This window comes from Tauraco erythrolophus, chromosome 7, assembly GCF_009769465.1.
Source record: "Tauraco erythrolophus isolate bTauEry1 chromosome 7, bTauEry1.pri, whole genome shotgun sequence".
In the NCBI taxonomy this organism is placed as follows: domain Eukaryota; kingdom Metazoa; phylum Chordata; class Aves; order Musophagiformes; family Musophagidae; genus Tauraco; species Tauraco erythrolophus.
Window position 1 is genome coordinate 53,851,592 of NC_141471.1, and position 27,945 is coordinate 53,879,536.

Sequence of the window (27,945 nt, forward strand, 5' to 3'; positions counted from 1 at the left end):
TAGCCATCTGGCAACTGGGCAGACCTTGAAGATGCTCAGTGTGAGACAACACAAGAGCTTGGGAGACCACTGCCCAAACACTTAGCAAATCCCAGAGACCAAGGAGTGGGGCCACCTCCTTTTTGCTCATCTCTGAGATCTCTCGATACCCATCTGCTGAAACAGCTAGGGAAGTGTTATGGAAATCGCCTATGACTGAGCAGGGAAAGGCAAAAGACAACGAAAACGAGGAGGCAGAGAACAGTGGGAACTGCAGTCTAGGAGGGCTGACACCCCAAAGGAGGCGATGTGTTTTTTTGGTGCTGAATTGAATCAAAAGCATGGTGCCATCCCAGCTTGGACTGTCTTACAAGGGAGGAACTTAGTCCCCTGAGGCCCCACCACTTATTGTCATTGCCATTTCAGCTGCAGAGGGCTTCTGATGCTGAAGATGGGGATGAGATTCCCTCATACTTCATTCATGCCCTTCTTCAGCTGTCATTCTTCCTTGTATAAACCTGAAATCTCTAAATCAGATTGCTCCTTTTATTTTGCGTACTATCATTAGTATCACTTGCCTCCCTAATTAATTTTCCTGTGCTGAAAAGGACTATGACTTTCCTGACTAAACTAGCAGAGAATACCTCCCTGCTTCACAGCTGCATTTAGATCACATTTCTGAATTTATGAGAGTGGGTGACTGGAGAACTATAAAGAAAAGCTGAATTGTTTTCAAATTTGAAAATAAATGGGAACTTGAATCATCCTGCCCTAAATTGCCTTTTTAACATTTCTTTTTTTTTTCCTAACAAATCTGCCAAAGTATTACAATGTTGTAATTTGTTATAAAACAATAAAATGTCATTAAAAGCCCATAAGCTTTGTTGGTGAAACAAAACATCTTGCTCCAGAATTAAAGCCGTGGGGTTTGTTTTGACTCTTCAATATGCACGTGCACATCCTTTTGTGCACTGCCAGGATGAGCATGCATGCAAAATATTATGCGTCGCCAGGCAGAGCACATAATGAGGGGAGCCAACCTCCTCCAACAAGAGACTCAGTATTTCAGAGGTTTCTTCATGAAGATTATATGTTGCACAGATATACCTTGTTCAAAAGACTATGCAACTAGCTGTGTGGGTGAATGGGAGAGTAAGTCTCTCCCCAGCCCAGGTGTTGAACTCCATACTTCTCTCACAGATTGTATAGCTGGTGAATGGGACTTGGGATGGGAAGATAGACTTATGGTTATGCTCTCTTATACCTTCAAGTTCACTTGAGATGAAGGGGGACCATGCTGCATGGTTGGCTGTAATAAAGCAAAGACTATGCAAGGGAGAAGCATTCCCAGCAGGCAGCCACTGGGAACACAAACCGCTGCTCCAATTTGATCCTGTTAGTGAAGAAGAGTACTACACAGGCAGGACATAAGGTCAGTCCAAAGAGCATGTTCGAGTTGGCCAGGAGTTTGCTGAAGAGAGGGCTGTGGTCTCATCCTCCACTCGTTCTCTCTTTTCTGAGGCAGATTTAGGAAGGCAGCACGTCTGCCCTTGGGTGAAAGGAGCAACTCACATTACTCTCAGAGGAACAAATGCTGGCCAAGGCTGTCTAATCAAGGTTTATGGAAAATACTGAAAGTTGGTCTCCTTCCAATTGCAAGCTGTGTTAATGTTTCGTGGGGTTTTTTTTTTTTTTTCTGTTAAGTTATGAAGCCCATTTAAGAGATTTATATTTTTGGCACTATTTATCCTCCTTGCTCTAACCATTTGTATGCTTCACGAACAATACAGAGATGTTTTGAATACTATACTCTTTACTTAATGCAATTACTAAATATGTGTTCCCAAGAACTTCAGTGAGTTTTCAGTTATGACTCCTGTGCCAAGGGCAAGGCCAGAATAATTTTATGGAAGCGAACTGATATACTGAGATCAAGATTCACGAATGGAAAGAGAAGAATTGCAGACAGCACTAATGACTTAATGGCATAAGCAAGCTGTCTACTCAACAGCACCTCCTTGGAACAGATGTTCCTCCTTGTACACAATTCACAGAGGCCAGATTTTTCTCATTGCACGTTTTCAGTGACAAAGAGGGATCCTGGCTGTGGCCCAGGCTGTAAAAACTCCAACTGTTTGTCTTCTCTGAATGTATTTTCTTTCATGTTGCACAAACCACTATCCCCCTAACACACACCTAAAATTTTCATGATGGTGGCATATGACACCGCAAACACTTAAGATGCCTATGTGACCAGGGCACTCTCTAACAACAGAAGAGAGAACACTTCTCTTGCACTCCCTCCCCCTCTCCCAGATATTTCCTCACCATTTCTGAATTTCACAGTCTTGTCTTTGATTCTCCCTCAGGTGGATTGCTGTCCCATTAGAACTGATCTCAATGCTTCCTTTGAGGCTGAGCCCAGGGTAGCTGATTGTCCTGACCTACATATTTAAACACAGTGTGATCAATGGCTTCCCAAGTGTATTCTACCTATTGCTCCCTTCTTTTATTCCCTCTCGATCTTTATGTTTCCCCTCCTGTGCCTCACAACCTGTTCTGTTTTACCTTTATTCTAACCTCATTTATTTTCAGGTCCTCACCCAAACCATACCTTCGCCCTTGATCATCTGCTTTTCTAGTTACTTTAGTTTTGATCCTATTTCACAATTAATTGATGCTTGTCCTTTTCTAACACGATTCTTGATCTTTGCACCATCATGACAGTAGAATAAACAAATGCTTCTGACAGGGCACTTATTAGAGGTGAAATATTTATCTTGACAGAAACTCCATTTCTCTGCCCCTTTCCTTCTCAGTGATTTTTGAAGCATTTTATCATCTTAACAGCAACAAAAAAAACCCTGTGAAATTGTTCACTACATGTCAAGGTCAAAGTGACTGAGATCAGGATACAGCTGTAAAATCAGCTCTTGTGTTTCCTAATATAACATTCATTATTAGATCTAATTATTTTTGTTTCCAAATGTGTTTATAAATCAAGCAAGTAGCATTTACTAAAGCACTCTCATATAATAAAGCTATTTGCCAAGTTACTTGTTTCATATTTCTGTTGTTCATAAGCCCTTTTATTTAACATCTTAAATGCAAGTATTTCTAATGCTTTAAGGAATACATGATTCAAATTGTTGGGCCAAACTCTCAGCCTTTGTTTCTTCCTGAACTCTTGACATCTAAAATACAAAGGGAGCTACTAAAGATTATACTAAATAAAAGATATCAGAACACAGACCAATAAATTGTCCTCACAGTGTTTGACCTCCATGAAGTTATAATTATTGACTCAATTTAAACGTACTCTGTATCTGCCTTGGCAGAAACTACATTTAAAGTGTCCTGTTTATATGCTTTGATTTCAAGAACAAAAGAGTGTTCATGTAAATTCCTGTCTTTGTTTAACATATACATACACTAAACAACCATACTGGTACTTACAGAGTGAGGTTATGCACAAAACAAGAAATTCTTCAACAAACCTATTTTTTTTGACCTTGCATCCTTTTCTTTATGCTACCAGTCTCCAAAAAGCAAATAACATAGGATGGGGGCTTTATCATTTAGTCCAGGGTTGTACATCACAAGCTACTTTGTATCATGAGAGGGCAAAATGCTAAACCCCTGGGTCCTCTCAGGGAAAGAGCTGGCTGTGTTTCAGGTAGCTCACATGGTACATATATTTCCAGCCCAGGATCATCCCTGTAGAAATCTACAGGAGGCAAGAGAAATACAGGAAGGGAATCAATCCTTTTTTGATGACAAATAGTCCACAAATGCTCATGTGAAAATCTGTATTGGGTTTATGTGGCAGGGTTTTGGCAGTACAGAAGGGACTACAGGAGTGGCTCTTGTCAAGTTGGACCTGCCTCTGGCCAAGGCCAAACCAATTAGCAACAGTGGGGGCTCCTCTGTGGTAACATGTTTAAGAAAAAAAAAACACGCTGGGGAACCCGCAGCAGAGAAGCATCCCTCCTCCTCGCTGCATTGCGAAATTTTTTTTACTTACCCTGCTGTAATTTTTTTCATTTCTTAATTTGGCAGATGTTAAACATCATTAGGTAAGGATGCAAATTTCAGGCATCACGCATCTGGTCTATGTGGCACGCCAGGAAGTCATATCACTGTGGGAACTCTACCAACACATGTCAAAAAGCAAATCCCTTGTGACCAAAGTCAAGTACAAAGTATATGCCTTCCCACAGTCAGAGTTCAAACAAAACAAAAGAATAAGGTTTCCTCGATAGTAGTACTATTTCTATTGATGTGTCTGTTGTACTATTCGACCACTAGAAAGTGCCATGAGACTTTCCAGAGATGGATCATGGCCCAGTGACAGATCTGATAGTCATCATCTGGCAACGTAACCTGGAGGTTGTGGGCTGAAAAGAAGCAGACACTGTCTCTGTTTTTGGAAGGAAAGCAGAAAAATTGATTCCTTTGCAGATGAGACAGAGGATAAAAAGAGTTATCAGGGAAGTTAACACTGATCTGTTCTTCTTTCGCCAGGCCTCGACTGCGATCCCACTGCTGTCAAGGTACATCAGGAACACTTGCGTCCTGACAGGGATCAGATGCTCAAAACTGAGTTAAAAAGTTGGTGGCAACTAGCTTGCTCATCAATGCTGTCAAATAGTAATGAAAACCTTCCCTCCTGGTAGAAAAATCAGACTTTTTGGTTGAAAGTCCATTTTGTTCATGTAATGGACCTCTTCCTTTAAAACTTCTGTAATGGCTAACGTCTCACACTGCCTATCTTTGCCTGTTCCAGTTTGAAAACAAAATGAATAACATAGTATCATGTAGTAATTAAAGCAGCTGAAGAAGATGCCTCAGGATCTTCAAGTTTACTGTGGAAAAATTCCAGACCCTAGTCGTTTTGTTTGTATTTAAATACCATGAAAAAGCATTTACCACAGATGCCTCATAGCAATAAATATTGTTTTCCTGTAATATAACAAAAATATTCCAGACTTTTGGAAAAAAATGGATGAAAGATTCCCTTGTTTTCTTTATCTAGATATATGTGCATGGGTTCCTTCTGCATCATATCTAATCAATAATATTATACAATTTCAATTGAGAATCTTAGGCCGTTTTAGAACTGTTTGGAGGTGATATAAGTTGTGAATTTAATCTCTGTGTAAAAAGTTAGTTGACAGAAACAGCACTGCTATTTCAGGTCCCTCATCAAGTCTGCAGCTTGCTCACATCTTTCCACTTGTCCAGGTGTTGCTACTTTCACTTCTCAACATCTCTACACCTGAAACTGGGTAGTAGATTGGGCATTTCACCTGAGATCTACTCATCACCACCCAAAATCCAGCTGTGTTTACCTCTAGTCATGGGATTTTAATCCTGCTTCATCTTGCCTAGAGATGGGGAACAATCTGCTTCCAGTGCATTTACCACAGCAAAAGACAAATGTTATAAACATCAACTATAGAGAAACTGCTGTCCAGCCTTGCCAAACACCACAGGTCTGTGCACACCCTATTACTTGACCTTCAGGACTGACATAGCTCTGAACTGGTAACAAGGGACATCTTTATTAATTAAAAGTCTATCCCCTGCAGGCAAACATTTCCAGAGAAAGAAGGTATCCATCTTCTCAACTGAAATGTCAACTTCTTTTGTTAGGAGTTATTTCATGTTCTTTTTCGACTAGCTTCTGCTTTGTCTTCCCAAAGTATCTGTCTCCATGTTCGCTGCTCCCTTAGAAATGGGTTGCCACTGAAAGCACATATACAAGTAATTCTATAAAGAACAAAATAAAGATAGCTCTCCCATCAGTCACACTTAAATTGGGAATAACTCAAAACCCAAGCAGCATAAAAATCAGGTGATTTACTCTTGTTCCCTTTCATTCTTTAAGCTTCAAATCTGAAAGTACTGGTAGGGTCTTTTTTTCTTAATTTCTACTGAACTAATAAGAAGTTTTATTAACAATGACTTCGACTCATTATATTTGTTAAGAATCCAATGACTTACTCAAAGTGTTTCAAAGTGTAATATCAAATGCCAACTTCATTGAGCATGAAGAAACAGATATTCTAACATCACTATGAACTAAATTTAGTAGAGTACAAATGTTGTAGCCAACTGTTCTGTTCTTGGTTCACATCAATGAAAGCTAAGAGTGTTCACTTTAAGCTTATCTTTATAGTTTTCCCAGATAATTAATGGCCTAACTTTTGTTTAAGTAGATCAATCTCATGTTTAGTTTTGTCTCCAACAAAATCAAAGCAAATATTTCCAGAGTAATATATCCATGGTCACTTGTCTTCAGCTACTCCCTCTTGAAAAAAAATCAGTTGGAGACATTCTTCTTGCACTTGTCCTTCTCCAGAAACACTACTTATGGGCTTCTCAGAAGCAGAAAGCTGCCTCTCCACCTCTGAGTGTTAAGTGTTTAAATTGCCTTTTCAAAAGTCTGCCTCTAAATAGTGCAACTATAAATTTCTCATTTCAGTCTTAACGGCAAGCCACATTTATTTATTCCCTTCCCATAAGAAAGAAACCCAAAGAAGATAACTTTATTCAGAGGGTTTTTTTTCACCTTGTTAACTTCCTGTTATCAGAAAATGTCTGAACTGCCATTTCAGACGCACTTTGGAGTCACAGTAAATACCAAATAGAGAATAAAACTGGAGAAACAAAAAAATACAAACATAAGTTTTTCAATTACCTCATCCAATTACTCCCACTAGTACAAAGGACTAGTGGCTAGTAACTCCACCAGTGTCACTAGCCGTCATCACATACTATGAGAACATACTAGAGAAATAATATTTTCCTGCACAGACCCTTGCCCACTGCCCTCCACTGCCACTATGTTTAACTATGTATAAAATAGATGCTGAAGCCTACCACTACTTGAGCTGTCCGTTTGCTGATTTTTTTGGAAGTGGTGAACTTGCCTTGGACCCCCATCTTATTTGATTTTTCAGTGTAAAGCTGGTATTTATCTGATATTATCATGAAAGAAAGATTGAACATATCTGATATAAGAAGTTTCTGGTGCACAGTTAAGCTTGATTGTGGTGTTGCCTGGCACTTAGAAATTCATTCTCCAGAACAGACATGTCAACAAAATCTAAGCACTTAAACTGTAAAAATTACACAAACGGTGAATGTAAATTCATTTTTATGTGGGAATAAATATTCCTAGAACATTTTTGCAACTCTTGCCTCTCTAGTTGTTAACTTTTGTCAGCACAGCAGGGTCAACACATGTGAAAGAGCAAAGTGATAAGAATAAATTATCAGCTGAATTCTGAACTGAGAAATCTTCACTGCTGTCTGCATTTCACAGCAAGTGCTTTGCACACATTTGATAAAGCAGTTCAAAAAAGTTATCTTCTTCCTTGGATTTTTAGACAAGTTATTAAAATCCATCTGAAATAATAACAGGAAAAACTACACTTCACAAATTGCAAAACAACAACAACAAAAAAGGTTATGAAATACAGTACGTGTACAAGCTGGAAAACATAAGCAAGAGTAGAGCTAAACAGCATCTTTCATGGGTGGCATTATGTTTTGCTATGTTCATCTTGGGTAAGAATACCTATTCCTAAGAAAAATATAAGCTTAGACCTTCATTCAATTTTAACATTGAGACAAATCACATAATTATTAAACAAGCTGAAACCCAGCATGCAACAGCAGCCTTTTTTAAAGCCTTGCTGAATACTACACAGATCATATAGATAGCATAATAAATTTTCTCTGGTTTGTACTTCTAACAGTAAAACTTTTTTTTTTTTCCTCAGTTTCCACAGCGTAGTTCTTGTGTGGTCAGTGAAATCACCAGAAATACTATTTGCAACAGGAAAATGTGGAAGATTTTTATTGTCATCAAGATTTCATGTTCAGCTGCTGGAGGAAATTCCTAAAATACAGTCATGTCATCTCTTAAAAATGAGAGAATTTGTTAGTCATTCTCTCCAAGTAAATCTCTCCTGGTGTCTGTATATATATTGAAATGCACCCCACAGAAACTGCTTTGAAATGGCACTGGTAAGTAACTGGCCATTAAACTGCTCTGAAACTTGTGTGAAGTCCTGGCAGTAGGGGTCACCTGAACTCCTTCTTAGTCACAGATCTTAAACTTCATGAACATCACATTGTAATATTTTTTTTTCTTTTAAGCCGTTTCATAAGAGGAGCTTTTGCTCAAATCCCACCAACAGACCTACAGAGAAAGAGTATTTCATTCATCCTCATGTCATGCCATAGCAAGACCTGTCTATGCTCTCTGCTTGCGGGCTGTATAAACATCTCCATAAGCATCAAAGAATGCTTGCCTGTGATATATCTATCTTGGCAACTAAAGAAAAACATTTTTCCCCCGCAGACAACAAGTTATGTTTCTCTTCTACATATACACTAAAGCCAACAGCATGTGTTTAGTCACAAATCTAAAATCAGAAGTGTTAAACATGTCAGCTGTAATTTCCCGGCAGAGCTCCAATATCTCATTTGTCAGGTAGAGTTATCATGTTCTCTTCAATTCACCCATTGATCCTAGTACAGGCCAGATGCATTGAAGGTTCATGCAGTTACCAAAAGGATCAATTTGCCCCTTGACCTCAGCCTTCAGATTCAGTCTTCATGGTGTGTTTTAGCAGAGAAAGGCCTCAGATATATTGCAAACATCACCATCTGTATTCCCCCCTTGCTCACCCCATTAGTGATCCAAAGGATACCCCCACTTTCCACTGATTGAAGGGGACATCTCGCCTCCTGCCTCTGCCTTTCCTGGTACTTATCTGTTCTTCAGCTTTTTCTGCCTCATGCTTGCTCATTCTTCCCAGTCACTTTGTAATTCAAACAATTTAAGATTTTACATTCTTACAGCCTTTTGCAGGTTGTGCTGGAGTAACCATCTTTGTAATATTAAACAGAGTTGTCATATTTTTACATTTCCTAACAGTGTAAACTACTGCAGTCCTATGTCTCAGATATTTGACAACCTTGATTCACAAGAGGAACAGAGAAAAAACAGAAGTAGTAAAGCTTCTTCTGGCACCACACCTGGTTAAGATATTTGCCCTGGATTTATAAATCCAAATTTCAATAACAGCAAGACAAGTGGCAATGCTTTCCAGTAAGGAGTTGCAAATGAATATTACATGGTGTAATTAATGCCTTCCAACTTCTTTATTTCATTACGTATTCTCACTGATCATTCCCATTAGCATTCGAGCCCTTGAAGCACTAAGAACCAGCATCATTTCAGCAGGTGTTTTCAGTTAATGGAGAAGCATCTATTAACTGTTCTCATCTCCACTCCTGCTCAATGATGACCCAAACAAACATGGATAATAATTTGGCTATTACTCCCCAGGACACACTGGGTCCCATTTTAAAAAGCACTTCTTCATTATTAAACCCAACATTTCTTTCCCAAAATTTTCCCACCTCCTACTGAGTGTCTGTGGATTACATCAACATAGTCTCCGCAATATGTTGAAACAAAGAGGATTTAAGACAACCCAACAACAAGGAAGTGAGTCTCATTTGTATTATTCTACACACTGCTTGAGAATTCTACTAGAAGAATAAAAAATGACTACAGATTTAGGAACATTTAGCCAAAAATGAAAGAGCTACAGATCAGCCAGAGGCTTGATTTTCAATTACCTATCTGCTTCTCTTAACGAACCTTGCCAAAAGCACAGAGGAATTCCAGTTTCTCTGACTAGATATATCAAACTAGAACATGATAACTCTTCCAAAGATGGAATACTCAGATCTTCTGGGTGAAAACCAGTAAAAAAAATATCAGAAGCTAATATCTCCCTGATTTGTTTTGCTCCTGGTTTCTCTCTCTTCCTCCAGAGATTTCCATGCAGTCAGGCACACAGTAGCTACAGCAAGACCAACAAAAGGCCTTTGTTTTACACTGCTCTGTCACCCCCCCATAACAAAGCATACTGCACAATACCCCTCCACTGCACTGCCAGCAGACTTCTAAGTAACCGTACTGCCCCGTGGGGATGGGAAGCAGAAGTGCTTGTCTTTCAACAACAGAATGTATGGCTGATTATGTTGGATTGGTTGCCAGATATGTTTATAATTTTAAGGAAAATAAGATGTGAACCAGATATTGTCTAGTTGGACTGTCTCTCCTTGCTCCATCACAATGGGCCACCTCCTGCAGTCTCTGTGACCACACAGCTGGTGGGTTTGGCACACAAATCAGCAGAGGGGTGCAACCTTCATAAAACATATGTGCTACTACCAGAAAAAAAAATTTCTACCAGCAGCAGATTGGATTCTGCCTCTTCCATCAGCCACTCGCTCTCACTTTCCTGTCAGAGGTTTCCACTCCTGCAGCTCATCCATCCCCACAAAGTATACTGTTTGCATGGTTGTGCTGTATGTGAGGAGAGTGGAAAACCTCCATTGGTGAATAGAAACAAAATATCAGACAATGGCAGGAGAGACAGAGACCTCTTAATATGCCACAGATAGTACAAAACTGTTGCTTCTGAAAAAAAAAAAAAATCCTTAAGCCAGCTATTTAACAGTCCTTTCCAAGGCCTTCAGCTCCATTTAGAGCAGCTGCAAAACAATTACAGAGGAGAGACAGTAGCTGCAATCACTCATCAGGTTGAGAAGATGGCCTTGTTTTGTGCCAGAGGGTGATCTCAAAAGCTCTGCAGTAAATGTAAATTGATGTGGAACCAGGACTGTCATTCATCTGGCCATGATGGTGTCTCTGTACCTACCACAGACGACAGGGAGTTATTCTTCAGGCAAATGGATGTGCAAGAAGCAAGGAATTCCTGAGTGCTCCTAAGCTATTGAAATAAATGATTGCAAGGTGTCCTTTGAGCCAAAAAGGATTACACTGAGTAGCATCTCAGCTTCCTAGCCTGCTTTCTGGTTGCAAAATTGTCTTGCTCATATACAGCTTCGGCTCATCATTCTTCCAGAAAATAACCTCATCCGACTATTAAGCCTTCTTAGAAGCGGTGCTGCAGGCACAAGTAGGGAGAATTGGGTAAGAAGTATGAGTTTTGTCTGGATGCTATTAGGCTCACTGAAGGAAGACAGTAAAAGAATAAAGGCTGTGACAGCCAAGTAGTTTCTGTCCATTTCTGCTTGACAAAGAAATACAGATAATTCATCCTAAAGTCTTGGGCTTTTATTCCTGGCAACCCAAGCATGCTCTTCACTCTCAAGTATTAAAGGTTTGGGGACTGGAGAGAGGAAAAAACCTAAAGAAATCCGTTATTGGTAACACTTCTAGTACCATTTCCATGTACTCTGCCATTGACATTTTTTTGCTAAGCTAGTCATAAGAATAAATATGTAAACCAATTTCATGAGAGGAAACAGACTTCTGGCTTAAATCTTTCTTAAAATAAAAGGAAAGGGAAATATATTTCAACATGACTTTAATTCATAGCCACATCCGAAAACCAGCCATAAAAATACATTTCTCTTTTCATTGATTGAAAGCCTTACTAAGTACTGCAAGCTATTAAAGAAGTCTAGAGGCTAAAAGTTAATTCTGTTGAACTGAATGAATAAACTTCCAGCAAAGAGCAGAACTTGGCTCTATGAGTATGCTTTCACAGTATATTTTAAGTCACTGTCATCATGACACAGTACCTCTTATAGATATGATGAACCGGATTTCATTCTGATTTAGTACTTGCTTGATGAAATGCGATTCTCCTATTCTACATCTTTATTTATTCACCCTATCTCCTCTTTCAATTACTTTATGTATGCCTATTTTTATCCATGTTGATTTTCTTTTATTCTGCATTTTTGTGGAGGTAAATGAGCATAGATGAGAGAGCTAAATCAGCATTATGAATCTATTTAAATGCATTCAGCCTGTCAACAATGTCATAAGATTTTTATTCTATATCCAGTTTTGTCTCTCTGCTCAGGAAGGTCATTCAGAGCCTTAAGAGAATGATGAGAACTCTTTATTCATCTTACAGTATATGCCGGGTCAGCAGCTGTTCCTGATATCCCTATCAGTTGTATTGTTTAAAACAGCTATTCAAACACTGTATTTTTTTAAATACAGTTAGAATTTATTTCTGAAGGAGTATTTTATAAATGTTTTTAAATCAGTAACATTCACTTGAGTGTTTTCCAGAACAGCGCAGGCTTTAAATCCAATGGTACATTCTTAGTTCCACCTCCATTCTTATTGCAGTTTGATCTGACCTGGTGTTTTCAGACTTGAGACTATTCTGAATTTAGCCTGTCTGGAGCAAATCTGTTGTACCATTACACAATCACTGTCTGTATTTGATACAGTATTCACAAATGTTGAAAATATATATTTTGATGATATGAGTATATGTTTTCGCAGTTTCATCTACAAAGCAGATGAGTGCTTCATTTGATAACTGTTACCATATCCTGCACGTGAATTTGCCTCAGCAACTTCTACCCACTGTGTAAAAGCCAACAGTCACCAGTGGCAGCCAAATAAGTAGGCTTGGTCTTGAGCTGTGATCTTGATCTGTGGGTAAGAATCCAGTCTCCTTGGTAAGTCCATCCCAAAAGGCAAAGAGTCACTGGGTACAGAGACCAAGTAACCCCCATATCTGTCACAGTCTCTGTAACACAGGACCGAGGGCAGAGGAAGACACTGAAGTGTCTGTCACAGCTTTCCAAGCCCAAAAGTAGAAGTCTGGGATTCGAATCTCTGACCTTAACCCACTCCACTAGAACAAAAAGCCCTTTCCAAAGAAAAAGGGGAAGAATATGCAATGCATACTGCCAACCTTAGGAAGTATACAATCCTTACAAAACATCTAACAGATGTTGTCATCCTTTAGGAAAGAAACAGAGGATAGAGAGACAGCTCTTCTGAAGAACAGAACTGATGACAGCTCTGAAACTTAAAGTAACCTCATTTGATAGTCAATGGTGTCTCCATTAACTGTTCTCTTCCAAATACCAGCACTCAACAAGTATGATCTGAATAAAGTGGCAGACCCACACCTGCCTCCAGAACCTAAACAACACTTTAGAAGCTAACACTTTTACTAAACAGGTGGGAACAAATAAAAGACAGATAAAAAAAAGCCTTGTACATCCTTATAAAGTAACATCACAAGTATACTTAGCAAAGACAACTCTATTTCAAGTGATTTTTTTTAAATATTTACAGCCTGTTGTATTCTTTAGAAACACAGAGTAACCTCGATCTGTTTCACAATATTTTTATGCTGCTGTCCCAAATTATATTCAGTCACTGCAAATGTTTTTTAAAACCTTGTTTTCAAAAAGAAAAACCTAATAATAAATCTATTCACATGTAATACCTTTTTAGGGTCATACTATTTTATTCTTTTATCAGTTTCTTTTGGTTGGAGGATTGCAGTGTGCAGGACAGAGAGAAGAGTACTTCAAACTAGAAGTTTTGTTTGAAGAGTTAAAATTCTGGACTGTCCTACAATGCTCTTCAAGTAAGAAAATGGAAATGTTTTCCACCACAACATCTCTGAATGTTTTGTGTTTGTTACAGTGATGAGAAAAATGGAGAAAAACCCAGCCTGTGACTGGAAGGGGAAAATCTTACGATTCCTTAACTTGTTAATGATCAGACTTTTTTTTTTTAGTTACATCACTCTTTCAAAAATCAAGTACAATGTTAAACACAAATGCATAATTCCTTTCCTAAATAAGCTATTTTTAAAAGAATACATTCATCAGTGAATTGACTGTGGCCCACTTGAGAGTTTAGTAGGAAGACTGTGATTTGTTGAAATCACTGTTAGACAGTTTATGTTCCTCCATGAGCTCAAGAAAAGTTAACAAGATTTAAAAAAAATATTAAATAGAGGAAATTTTAATGATACCATTTATTCAACAATCAGTAATTTTTATACCCTGTCAAAGGATGATGATTCTAATCATGATCCATTATCCTGCAGATACTTGTATATTAACTTCCCTATCCTTCAAGGCAGCTTCTTCTCTAACTAAAATTATGCAACTTATTAAGGACTTCCAGAGGAGAGGGCTACTCAGCACATATATATATTCCTTTTTAAGCTTCGTAATTGTCTTTGAGCTAAAGAAAATAAACATATCATTGAAATGACATCTTCAAACACTTTCTTCCATGATATTGCATATCCAAGAAGAGGTTGCTATACTTCTGTCAGAGATTTACATAGGAGACTGCAAACTGAAAATAAGAATCTATAAATACCTACATTTGAGCATGTGTATTTGTATATTTTATATACATCTATATAAAATATAGATGTATTTATCTGAAGTACCAACATAGTACACTTTTTTTCCTCCAGATCCAACACTGTAATTGCTATGAAATTTGGACTTCTCTATGAGGGGAAGTTATTTTGGTTCCCCAAAACTATTTTACTCTGTATGATTTCATCCATGCAGTGTGCAAGGAAGAGTAGCTTGTTAGCACACAATCGAATACATTCTCTGGAACAGTTCCATACTTGTAAAATATCTATTTTCCTCTCAAATACCATTAATTCTAGAAATATAAAAGCATAGTTACACATACATCCTCCTATTTCACTTTAATGACCCACAAAGGAAGCAATAACACTGAAGACTAAAAGATACAAGCAAAATTTCTTACATGGAAATTTGGATTTCAAGCTATAAAATGGCATGAAGGATATGATATGCACACCTGAAGAAGAGCTATCCTTCATTTGTAGAGCTGTGTGCAAATACAGAAACATACATTACTGCAATTACATAAATAGTATCATCTCCAATGAAAACTATCTTAAAAGATATTGCAAATTTAACTAAAAAACTGCCAGATTTAGAGTTTCCTACAAGGCAGACTGTTTCTTACCCTGGGAGTGAGTCTGGATTATGGAGTAGATGAACTTGTTTCTGCTAACTGGTGACGTATCCGATGGGGGCTTTAAAACCAGGGAGATGGGTGATAAGACTCAGACTAGTCTTGTATTTAAAGCGGTTCAGAAAGCCTGTCCCCGATTTCCAGCAAGCACTGAACTAGCCGCTTTAACTACACTCTTCCAAATGATCACTGAGTGATAGCTCTTTATCCTCCAGGTTCCCCATTGACACTTCTTGTCTTCAGAAGCCCCTCAGCCCTCACACCTGCCAGTTTCACACAAGCTCTCCTCTGAAAATATGAGTACTGTGTGGCATTCAGAGTGGCCTGATCCATCTCAATATTTCAGCTTTCTCTCTGCAATCTATGTGTAAAGAGGGGTGGATGACACCTGGTATTGGACAAAGCATTTGATTTGCTGCGTGGTCTCATAGCAAAGACAACAAAGTAATTATTAGGATGTGCAGTTCTTAGCTTCATTTCCACATACTAACACTGTGATGATTTCAAACACCTCCACCCTTTCCCAGATTTTTCCCATCACTTCTTCTACTTAGTTCTTACTTTTCAGAGTCTGTCTCTTGCTTTTATCACAAGAGGCCCTTGCCCTGTCTTCTCATCTTCTTAGCTTCTCTATCCTCAACTCTTACATCTCCAATGTTCCTTTTCTGCAGTGTTTTTTTTTTGTTTGTTTTTGTTTGTCTGTTTTGGGGGTTTTTTGGTGTTTTTTGTGGTGTTTTTTGTTGTGTTGTTTGTTTTTTTTTTTTTTAAACACTCTCCCATGTCTGCCTGAGGTCCTATAGCTTCCTCTGATTGTGCTCACCTCTGTCCAGGAGTATCCTTGACAGCATACATAAGCAGTTCCATAATATCAGGAGGTCCCCAACAATTAGAAAAAGAATTTACAGGGAAATTATTACCAAGATCCCAAAGCCCAGGCCAGCTGCAGTTTAAACTGTTGTGTTGAGGAGCAAGTACGCTATGTGATTGCTAGAGAAGCACCAGGAGAGGCTGGAACACTTGCATTTCACACAGGCATACTCTGCGCTTGCAAAGTCATATTTCTCAGATAGGTATACATTAGCCAAGCTGGACAGATTTTTAAGAGCTACATCAGGATGATAGGAGCTTACTGCCAAAGCTCAAGTTCCTACTCCAAATCACTTAGGCACTAGAAATTCTCAGAATTATTATCCTTTTCCATGTGGCAAAACAAGGCTTGTTTTAGTCCAATCTCAATTTCAGAAACAGATGGGTGATTGAGCGAAATGCCCATCGTCCCGCTGCGGGAAGGAGGAAATTTGAGGCAGAGAGCTGCCACAGAAGGCGTCGGCTGAAACATGTGCAGCACACATACAGTGGAAAGATCCACTTATAGGTGAAACATACTTATAACCTGAAATGTCTCCCAGTGCACACCCAAAGATGATCTGCACTATGAGTCTGGAGCCAGCATGAGGCACAGCCCACATGGTATGAACATCAGTGGCTGGAGGGCAAGCCTCGGTTCAGGTAGGGGTACAGATGTCTCATGTGGAGCAGAGCCTGAGCTGAGCAGCTGCAGCCTGCTGGGTCTGGCACTTTGAACAAGGGTCTTGGAAGTGCAGAAGAAGGAGATGCTTTTCATCCCTTCTGCCTGTACCAGCAGCAGCTCCTCACTCAGTGAGTTTGGATCTAGCAGCATTTAGTACATCAGCAGTTGGGCATTGCGTAAGCAAAGCTATTCAGCGTCTCCGTGCCATGCTGTGCTCTCTACAAGAGTTTGCTAGCTCAGAGCCAAAGTACCAGAAAGCAAAGCCACTGAACAGGTCCTCTGGATACAACTCTTGTCAACTACGCCTTAGCTAAATCCTTTTGGAATCAAGTTAATTCCCTTCAGTGCCTTGCAAGTACCTCTGCTTCATAGTGGCAGTATCATCACTCTCTCCTGTCCTTTTGGTAGCATTAGAAGTACCCAAGTTTTTCCACTGTCCAGAAATACCTAAATTTTTTCCCTCCTCTATACCCAAACACTCTGAATAATCAAGTGTAGATTCTAAATCAATGTGAATGATTAAAATGTCATGCAATATCATCTAAGAAATCTACTTCTTTATGTTTAACAGCTGTTCTGATCGTGCACAGTAACTGTTATTTTTTTTCCCCATTCACAGTATCTCTTTACTTTTAGTTCTTCTACGAGGTAAAATGACAGTTGTTTGTTTCTTCAGCTCATAACTCTGTCATTCTTTTTTCTTTTATTAGGTGGATTCTAAAAACGCTTAGAGTTCATCCTAACGTATTACATCATACTTCATTTCACAAACAGCATGGCATTATTTCTCCCATCTGCAAAGTTAATTTCTTCCTGATATAAGCAAAAGTAATTCCCTGCAGATTTATTGAGACTATGGCATCCATTGGTGCCAAGTCTGGATAAATGCAGCTTTTGAAAAAAAAGATAGATGAAGATCACAAAAAGAAAACAATGTGAATCATACTGCAAGCAGAAATAGTAACAATTAGTAAGTAATACGGACTGTCATGAATAAAGAGCGAATTAGTATTTGGTTCAATCTTGTTATCACCTATGATGAAGAGTCCAACTCTAGAATAAGTAGATCAGTTCAGCCTTTAAATGGGGTATACTGACAAAGAGGTTTAATAATTAGAATGTGAAAGACTGGAAATGACTGGCGGCCACAGCTTCCTTTTCAAAATTCAGAGCAAATGAAAAGTTCTTTGAAGAAAGTGAAAGAAACATTCCCTGAAGTATATGAAGCTCCATATTATGAAAAAAATTATTCTGTCTATAACATCTTCCTGGCTTAAACTTTGAAAAAAGGATACCACCAATGGAAGGTGGTGAAAATGAAGCGTTTCCAAAAAATAGCAGAAGACTTTTGTACACTTGGTGAAAGAAATACGTATAGATATAGATAAATCCACTGGGGAAAAGGAGAGAAATTGAGAAGAATAAGCTTAAAAGTTTTGGTTGCCATAGACAAAGAAAGATGGAAGTTACTTCAGTAAGATACTCAGGAAAGCCATAAGTCATTATAGATTGTAGATTAAAAGAAGGAAAAAGGAAGGTAACATAGCGTGGTTAAGGTCAGCTGTTCCTGAAGAATGCTTCCACAAATACAGCTAAAAGTTAATGAATCCATCTTACTTCTTTATTTTTTGACAAAACATGAGGAAATCAAAGATGAAGAACTGAGGTTGGCAACAGCTACTATTTGTTTTGTTCAAGAAGTTGGGAGAGCTTCTGAACTTCAAAAAAGGATAGAAAAATGAAATAAAATAAGACATACCATTAGCATCCAGTCTTGTTATCTTCAAGGCGACCATCCTGATGTGCGTTAGCAATCCTTAATATCACTAGGATAACATATAGAGTGTTTCCTCCAGTAACTCCGCAAAGCAGAAAATTCTAACAAGTTTTTTCTTTCCATTATGAGTTATGGCTCTGGACAAATGCTTTCAAACTCAAGTTGCAAACTGATCAGCCTACTTAACTTCTTTGAAAGGATTTCTGCTCCTTTCCTTCTTTTCCTTTTTAGTATATAAATCAGCTGGGCTTAATTAACAAATAAGAAGCACTTGTCTTTAGCTTCTATTTGCATTTACTCCACCTCTCTGATTTCTGAATCCTGAAAGCAGGTCAGTAGGTAATTTCTCTGTTGAGTTCTTCACAGGTAGGCCTACACACGTCATACAGAGACCCAAATATGTTACATGCAGCATCAGCAACAGAGGAAAAACAGAAGAGCAGTATCAAAGCTATCTCTTTCACTCCACAAATGTTTTTGAACAATATCTGTGGTCTGGATCCATATCAGTTGCCACCTAGAGATTCACCCTCCAGCGAATAAAAAGTCAGAGTAAAGTCAGCCTAGAAAGTAAAAGATTTTTTTTTTGCTTTACAACCAAAACTTTAAAAATAATGAATTTCATATGATTTTCAGCAAAGGGGGCCCAAGCTAATTCAAAACATTTGTGAACCTTAACAATCTTTTAACAAACATGGTTAAATTTGCTAAGAAACCTAAACCAGGCAAGTTTCACAGGATTTGTTAACAAAAGTTTGGCCCAATCTCAAATACTACATCATGGTTCACATAGAAGCAGTGACAGTAAGAAGCATAAAGCATCAGCATTTTGCTGTGGTGTGGGGCTATCTTGTACTCAGAGTTTCCTCATTTTTACAAACAAACTGAATAGCAAATCTTTAAGGTCTGCTCTTTCCTTGAACTTCAACCACATCTTCTTTTATCTCCTCATTTTCAGCACAACATAAGATATTTGCTCTGAAAATCTAACAGGAAAGTCTTATCTCTTGAGATTTCTAGACCTGCCTAAGAATTTTGGCATTTTAGATCATTTAGGGAAGCATCCTTATCAAAACTGAAAAGACAGATGACAGGTCTTGCAGATTAGTCTTCATTAATTTATTTACCCAGATTTTTTCTTACTATTGAGTCTAGGAGTATTTCCCAGTCATGTTTTAGGTATTACTCCAAGGGTGAAGCTTAAAAGTTACCACTAGAACCAGTTGTTCAAAATACACATGTATCTATTGTGCTACTAAAATGTACCTTTGCATACGCGAGATACATCTAGGTGATTCATACAGAAATACTGGCAGGAGTAATTTTTAAAATTGATTTATTACTTGATTTCTATACCAGATCTTGAGAATTTCTTCAGGTGTTAGTGATTTCTGAGGATGCTGTAAGGTAGTGAGCATACTGTAGGATAAAAAAGGAGGCATAACACATGACTGGGGCCACATGAAAGATGGATATTCAAGCACAAAAGATAGATTTTTTTCCATCAATATGAATATTTTCCGTAGAGTTAATTGTAAGGTTTTGTTCAGTTTTGTTGTTGATAATAGTGAGGTCTTTGACTTCTGAGTGAGGGGGTTTTAATTGAAAAATATAGTGCCTTTCCTGTTCACATGGTTCTTTCAAGAAGCATCTCAATTCCATTTGAAGGATTGCCATTTTCTAGCTATTAGATGTGGCATTTATGTCTTTATAAGTTGCAATAAATTGATTACAGTGCAATACGGTGCTGGATTGCTTTATGTCTGAAATGTGTAAATATTTCTGTCATCCTGGTGTTGTAATAAAATTGTCTCTCAAGTCTTTTGGCTACTCATCAGCATCACTGAAAATATTTCAAACCATAGGCCATTTTCAGACAAGTTGACAGAGAGGTAGCAGCTCTAAGAGCTTCATGAAGAACTGGTAACTGGATGTAGGTCAAAGACACAAAAAGGTGCCTGAAGAATGACATCGAAGTGACCTTGTTTACCTCCAATCAGGCAATAAGTGTGTTGGGGCTGTTCCATTAATATTTAGAATACGTAGCAAATAGTAGACAGAAGTTTCAAGATAAAGTTGGAAATGAAAGTACTGTGAGGCTGAGGGAGAAAAATCTTTGTAATAGGAAACATGGCAGGGTAATTAGTCTACGACAATGTGGAAGTAGAGATATAGAACTGTAGCCTTAATATCACTAGGTCTGTTGCAGTGCCATTCCTTCAGGTTTTAGTGGTTTGGAGGGCAATGCAGAATTGTTAATGTCTGCCTGATACATAGGAAAATATCTCTATACCAACTCAGACTAAAACCCAAAATGTATTTGAATGAAATTATCAAGCTCAAAATATCTTTACTCTTGAAGGAGAGGAGATAGACAACTAGGGAGTGTAATTCACGAGTGTAAAATCAGTGAAATACCCCTATTTATTAGCACTCCGGAACAAGCATGCTACTTCAGAGAAGTAGGTATACAATTTTCCATAGAACAAACTGAAATGCAATTCTAATGCCAATTTACACTAATATTTCATAGTAAGTAAGAAACCACTCTAATGTTCTTATTATAAGAAGATAAACCTTCCTGAAGCTACCCTATGCAATATCATAAAATTGTAGAGGTATGTATCTCTGATATTAATCGTGTTTTAAAAATTATAATTATACATTAAATTCTGTAGGATCATTAAAAAGTGATCCTGATGTACAAAAAACATTAAAAAGTGATCCTGATGTAGGAACATTAATGTAGGAACATTAAAAAGTGATCCTGATGTACAAAAATCAAGAAGATTGTTTCACCTGTCTCCGTAAAATGTAGTAGATGAAATGAAACATTGCCCTTTTAGAGTATAAATATTCTTATACACATATTGCTGTCCTCCAGACATTGCTTCTTTCTTCAGTTATTTTATTAGCACTCCTTCATCAACTGGGGATGACTGCAGGCAGGGACAGTCCTCAGACTGATGACACCAAGGGGGGAAGGAAGGATGTGTTTACACAAACAACAACAGATGAAAGAAAATAGATGATTGCTTAGGTTATTCTAAGCCCTAGTGTATGTGAGCTCCAGTTACCCAAGTTAGGAAGTAATGTTTATGTCACAATTACAGACTGAAAGTTTCTCTGTCTTTGTCTGTTACATGTATTTATATCCGGACTCGCCATTAGTCTGAGATCTTACATCCTCTTAGAGTCTTCAGCACCACCACAATGGCAGAGCACCCCATACCATGGGCAGAACATCCCATACCATGCGCAGAGAACTGCAGAAAACTGAAACCAAGCCATTTCATCAAGTTTTTCCACAGAGGTTTGCTCCCCAAGTCCCAAAATAAGCACTTGAATCTGTAAATTATGCGCTTCATATAGGTGTTCCAGTTAAGTCCTTGAAGTTAAGTGGAATGATTTTGAGCCACTGTGAAAATTCTTGATTTTAACACATGTATAAAAAAATCAGTGTATGTGAAAGAGGGCGCAGCCAACCTCATATTAACCCCATCTGTGGTTGCTAGACCATACTTTTGGTTCACATCACTCCATATTCCCTGATCATTGGGTCACACTGTAGGGCCTATTACACTCTATGGACAAGTGAGGTTCTGGAGAGAACACTGGAAGGTTTTCTGGCTATCACAGTCAATGAGGAGGTTAGAACATCAAATATTTGCTAATTAGCTGTTGCATACTGGCCGGAGTTTGCTTGAGTTTAATTATTATAAAATGTTAGCACAGTTCTCCACTCCTAAAAAATGGCAAAATTTCAGGTAAAAAGGGGGAACATCCTGATCAAAAGGGCAATTTATACTTTATAGACATTAAAACTGAATGAATGTTAATAAGCCACTGCCAAAGAAGCACGCAAACACATTGATTGCACTTGAAATCCAATCTGTTACGCTTAAAACAGAGGAAACAAGGGAAGGGCTCATGGAAAAATTCTATTGTGGGCTAATACAAATCTAGGTTTTGTAGAGGTCAGCGAGTTAAATCAGTGGCCTTAGAGCAATTCCATGACCTATAAGGAAGTATTTGCTGTTTCCCTATTCCTGCTATTTTTTTTTTCTTCTTGGCCATCATCTTTTTGTACTACAGCATCATCTCTTTCCCTGCTCCTCTAGCATCTGTCACAAAGTCACATCTCCAAATCAGTCACCCTCTAAAATAATAATTTTCTACTTGTCTTTCTGCCCTCTCTCCCCAATCTCTCTAATCTTCGAAACAATTCTTCACCTAATTCTTCAGCTAATTCTTCTGAATTCAGGTAAGTGCCAAGGCAGTTTTTCATGCCTTGAGAACAGCAACTGGTGTCCTGAAGTAGTTTCTGCAAGATGAAAAGGAAAAAACCTAATAACATAACAAACTCCTGCAATCAGACAGACAGGGAACAGGCAATCTCTGCATATTATTTGCTTTGACTTATCAAAATATTGACTTATTTCTTCTACTTATCAATTTTAGGTGACAGTTTTATTACTGAAACTTACATTCTTGTTACCTAGATTTGTTGAGAGTACTTTTTGCTTCACAAAAAATCTCGTTGTCTTCGATGTATAAAAGCAAGCTGCATACTTCCTATGAAATGAACACACCTCAACAGGTATCATATTTTGCACATTTGCAACTTGAATGTTCTTCATAAACGCACACACATACACATACATACATATACATATATGTATCCGATTTAAAAAAAAAATCTAAATTTTTATAGATTTTTCCCTAGTTTTATCATAATAAGGCGCTTCTCTGGGTTCCTCTGGTGGCTTTTTTCCCCAGCTTTGATTCCCATAAACTTTTCTGCAAAATGCTTGAGTCATCATCACTCACCTCACAGTTTGTCTGATTATCATTCATTCACAAAGCCACGGCGAAAGACAAAACAAAACATAACCTTAATCCTTAACTGTTGATAAACAAATGAAAAGACGCAGTATTTTACACAGCTGCAACTGCATGTTCAAAGGGCAAATAAAATATCGTTTTGTTTCTGTTGAGTGATTATTAATGTTAAGTAAATACTGACTGTTGTGTTAACAGGACTGAATGACACAGCCCAGCAAAGCCCAAAGCTGGGGTGGTAATCACAGCTCACAGAGCACTATTGTGATTCAAACAGATCTTCTCATCAGCACTCCTTGAAAACCAACGTGCTTGTTCCACTGTGCTTCTGAAGCCATTTACAGTTTGTTGCATATGAGGTCTTATGTTATTTGAGTCCTAAGATACATGAGCATTTCTTTTACAGGAGTTCCTGCATAAATTGCATCTTCCCTATTAGTTTGCTTGCTCTCCCCTAGTCCCTTCATTGTTCTGACTGAGCTCTTCGGGTGGCTACATGGTCAATTGTATGCACAGCTGACCGAATCGAAGAATAAATGTTCTTTTTCGATTCCTTCTCCAGTTTACTCATGTTTCCTGTAGGGCCACGCAAGTTCCTGTTCCAGCTTTACTGAAGGGGACAGGTGAGATGCAAACAGAAAACCCAGAAAGGGCCAGCAGAACAAACTTAAACAGGGTGATCACCAACTGCTTAATCACAGTTCAATGATGTAAATTATCTGAATACTTCTTTTCCAGGAACAATAGTTGTGAGAAGTGTGTCAAATATGGCACACTCAAAAATACAGTAGACTACAGTTTGCAGCTGGAGGTTGGTTTTTCGTGAGAGTTTTTGTATTGCTTACTATGAATAGCTCATGACATTTCCCGAAGATCATTTCTAACCCAAATGGGAAATTTTACAGTCAACAGTGAAAGCCTAGATCTTGTGAAATGATGCTATTATTTTTTTCAAAAACAGAGTGTTTCTTATAGAGCCAGTTTTCAAAAAATGTCTTGAATTAGAAAATTCTTGTTGGTTCTGTTTATTGGTCCCAGATGAGTTCCAATGCACTGGAGTAACATTTGATGTGTTCAGATGTAGCTGTTTGGTGTTAAGCATTCCTGTTATTACAACTTGTAAAGAAACCATCAGGCTTTACTTGATTTGACAGAACACACCTGATGGCATCTGGAGACTTAATAAACAAAACAGTTGTGGAAAAGTTCCACAAATGGAGTGTTGAAGACCATGCATGCAGCTTATTCAGCTCAGCAACAGAGAAGATGATGTCCCCAGCACTTAAGCTATTTACAAATATTTAAATAAATCTGGTCTGTGGAATAAATTGTAGATTTTTTAGTGCTGTTGCAAAATGAGGATTCGGCTGGATGCAAATGGTGCTTTTTGCAAACACTTCCATACCTGCAAAGAGGGAAAAAAAAGGAGTGGACAGTATCACACAGTGAATGAAGACAGAATGCTATTTATAAGTCTTCACTGGTTGCATGAATCCTGTGCCCAGGAATGTTGGGGCTTGGTGGACAGGAAGGCAGGCTGTGGAAGAAGAGGGGACATTTGCAAGCAGTTTAACTCAGTGCCTATAAAAAAGAATGTCAGTAGCTATTTTCCTGACTGACTTCACATAAACAAAGGATAATCTGGAGATTTTCACGCTCAGGACAGAAGTCCTGGCTCCTCTCTGTATCCTCAAACACTATTTTTGAACAGTTTTGAACGAGCCCTAAAGGCCATAACTCACACAAAGACTGAAGTTTTAAAGGGCAATTACACACAACTGTAAATTGTTTTAAATCCTTTATCTGGAGTTCAGGATGAGTCTATGCCATCATGAAGGCACAGTGCACCTTCATAACCTAGAGGCACCATCAAAGAAATGGTCAAAGAGATGTGGATACTTCAACAGACCCTGGCAAAACTAGTATGTTGCAATTCAAAATGTTCCCACACAGTCCACAGTTAGTTGTTTATGTAACAGAACTTTCAGAAACAATCATTATGTGCTAGGAGATAACTGCTTATGATTAGCCTGGAAAAGAGTATTTCAACTTTGTATTCAATATGGCACTACTTAAAGAAAGCATAAAATGAAACGACAATACATTTCTGTCAACATTTCTGAGAAATCAGAGATCCAGTGTTTGTTGGCTTATACGTACACATCTAAGGCACATAAAGTTTTCTTCTTCAACAATTGCCACTCTCTTTAATGTATTAATATTTTCAAAAAATATCAAAACAAAGATGTTTCTCTAAATTATGAACTACACTTAAAATTGCACATCAAACTAATTAGATCTTATTAATAGATTAAATCTTGTAGTAATAATAATGCTTTTTAGAAGAATTAATGTGAGTCTTCTTTCAAGCTTTCTTCAACTTGGATGCATTAGATCCCTTAACTCCTGAATTGGTACCCTAATTTTCAGAAGAACTGATCATTTGAGTCTCTTACTTTGCTGCCCAAATATCAGCTTCCATCAGAAAACTTTTACGCTTTCTTTATAAGCTACAAAGCTTAAGAAAAAGCTGAGTGTACAGAATTCTGACCAGAAGTTAACTCTGTCATTATAAAGACTCCTCAATTTCCTTTTTCCTTCAGCCAGAATTATAACAGAAGCAGTCATAGGAAAATTTTATAGGACTTTAAAAGAACTTTTAACATACTTTGCCACTTTGCTGCAGAGAGAGAGGAGCATGGGGTGGAGGGAAAGAAAGTTAATTCCTGATGATGATGCAGAGAGGTCATGGAGACCTCATGCCAACCTTGGAGCAGGGACAAGGTGGGACAACAGAGCAGGGTTGGGCAGGGCTATACTGGGAGGCAAAAAGCAAATAATGTGAATAGTGGCACTGCTGTAATAACTGGTGGGCCAATCTTATGCTGTTGGGAGAAGTGTGGTGTAGAAGTCCAGTGTCTCATCACAGAAATATCTGCTCAGTTGTATGAAAGGAGGCACTAATGCATATTTTTGTAGAGCTTGATCTTTAATTAGGGAAATTATATATAGAAATCTGCTTTAACTTAGAGTACTATTTGCTTTGCGTTTCTAGAACTCTTGTTAATATTAGGAGATTTATCTTATGCAAAATTTAAAAACAAAGTCTGTTAACTTCCTTTTCAAATACTCAAAGTTATGCAGGATAACAGAAGATTGCATGTGTTTAATAACATGTGTAGTTGATGCCTTTCTCAAGGTAGAAGATGCCTCTCTCTCCTACAGACAGAAATTTCATCACTTGAAACAAGGTGAAAGTGTTAAAGTAGGCTACTCAGAAATACTCAACAGAGAATAATGCCTTTGTCTGTGACTTTTTTAACTTAGTAGAAGTCATGCAAAGAACAAACTAGAGAACACCTCTCCCCATAGAGTAGAAATCAAATCATTTATCACAAAATAATATATTCCTAAATATCTGAAAGATATCTTCAGTATCAGCCATCAAAGGATTGAGTATGTTTTTGAAATTCTCAAAGAAATATTGGGTCACCCTTTAGTGTTTTCTTCTGTCTGCTTCAGGGGCCATTGCTAACAGCTCTTACACAAGGCTTTACCTGTTACTTACTTTCAGTGTAGTGTTTCCTTAACAATAATGGTATATCATGATAAAATAATATGAATGGCAGATGTCAAGACCATTGAAAACAGAGATATGATAGCATTCCTGAGAAACAAAAGTGAAGTAAGTAGGTGGAGAGTTTAAAATCCAACTATTTTTTATTCCAGCCTAGACCATTGAATTGGGGTTGCTATTTAAAGTAGAAGTCAATACAACTTAAGTAAAGGCTGGATGTTTTCACTGTTATTCAAAACTAAGCAGTACTTTACACCACCACTAAACCTCAATGAATATATGGATGAACACCATCAGGAAGGAGTGACAGAATCTAAACCTGATCCTTGAACAGGTAGCTTCCCACCAGGTATGTGTGCCAAGTTCATGTATCAAGTCACACTAATAACCCCAACCTCATGTTGATATCAGACGCTTTCACAAAGCAGTATCCAGTCCCATTGTTCTAATGTAAATATATTCATATAAACAGTGATATTTAAAATATCATGCTTTTTCCTTTTTCTAATGTTTAAAGATTAAACAAAAATGACATCTGTTTTTTCACATTCCCAGACTTTGTGCTTTCAAGATAAGGCGTTGTGTACAGTCTTGGCTTTTTGCCAGATAATACAACCCTGTGATAACAACAAAGCGGGGAACTCTCCCAGGCTTTCTGAGCCAGAGATTGCCACTCATTACTAATAGCTGGGGTGGTGGTTTCCATAGCCCAGAAATAAAAATCTGAAAGCAATAGTTCTATTTTTTCTCCATGAGGATAGACAAAATTAGGAATTTACATAGACTCTGGATCTTGCAAGTGACAATGATAGGGCACTTTTATCATACATGTTAGGGAAAAGAAAAGCTGCAGGACAAACTGATAATGAAGCTCTCAACTCTGAAATATGAAGTGTTTCATAATGCCTAGCATCTTCCTGTTCCCATTAGCTACAGACTTGTGTCTCCCTGAACTGATTTGCTTCCCACCTTAGTCCCCTTCATTCATTTCCCCATCCCACCTATTATCATCTCTATTAACTTTCTCCTTGTTCCTGTGTCCCTATCCTTCTTCATTGTTTGTTTGTTCGTTCCCGAATGTTATCACTCCCTTTCAACACCTCAATATTTAGTCTTTCCTTTCTTCTTTCAGAAGTTGCCATAATTCCTTAGTTTTTAACTTCTAGAGGCATGACAATCCTCTCTCTTTCTCATTATCACTAATTACAGAGCTCCACTATCCCAGACTTGGCAGCTGTCGGTAATCACACAATCACAGAGCGTTTTGAGTTGGAAAGGTCTGACATCCATCCTCCTACTCAGAGCAGGCTCATCTCTGAGATCAGACTGATTTACTCCAGGCTCTGGAGTAAAGGTCTGGAGACCTTTCAGGGCCTTTT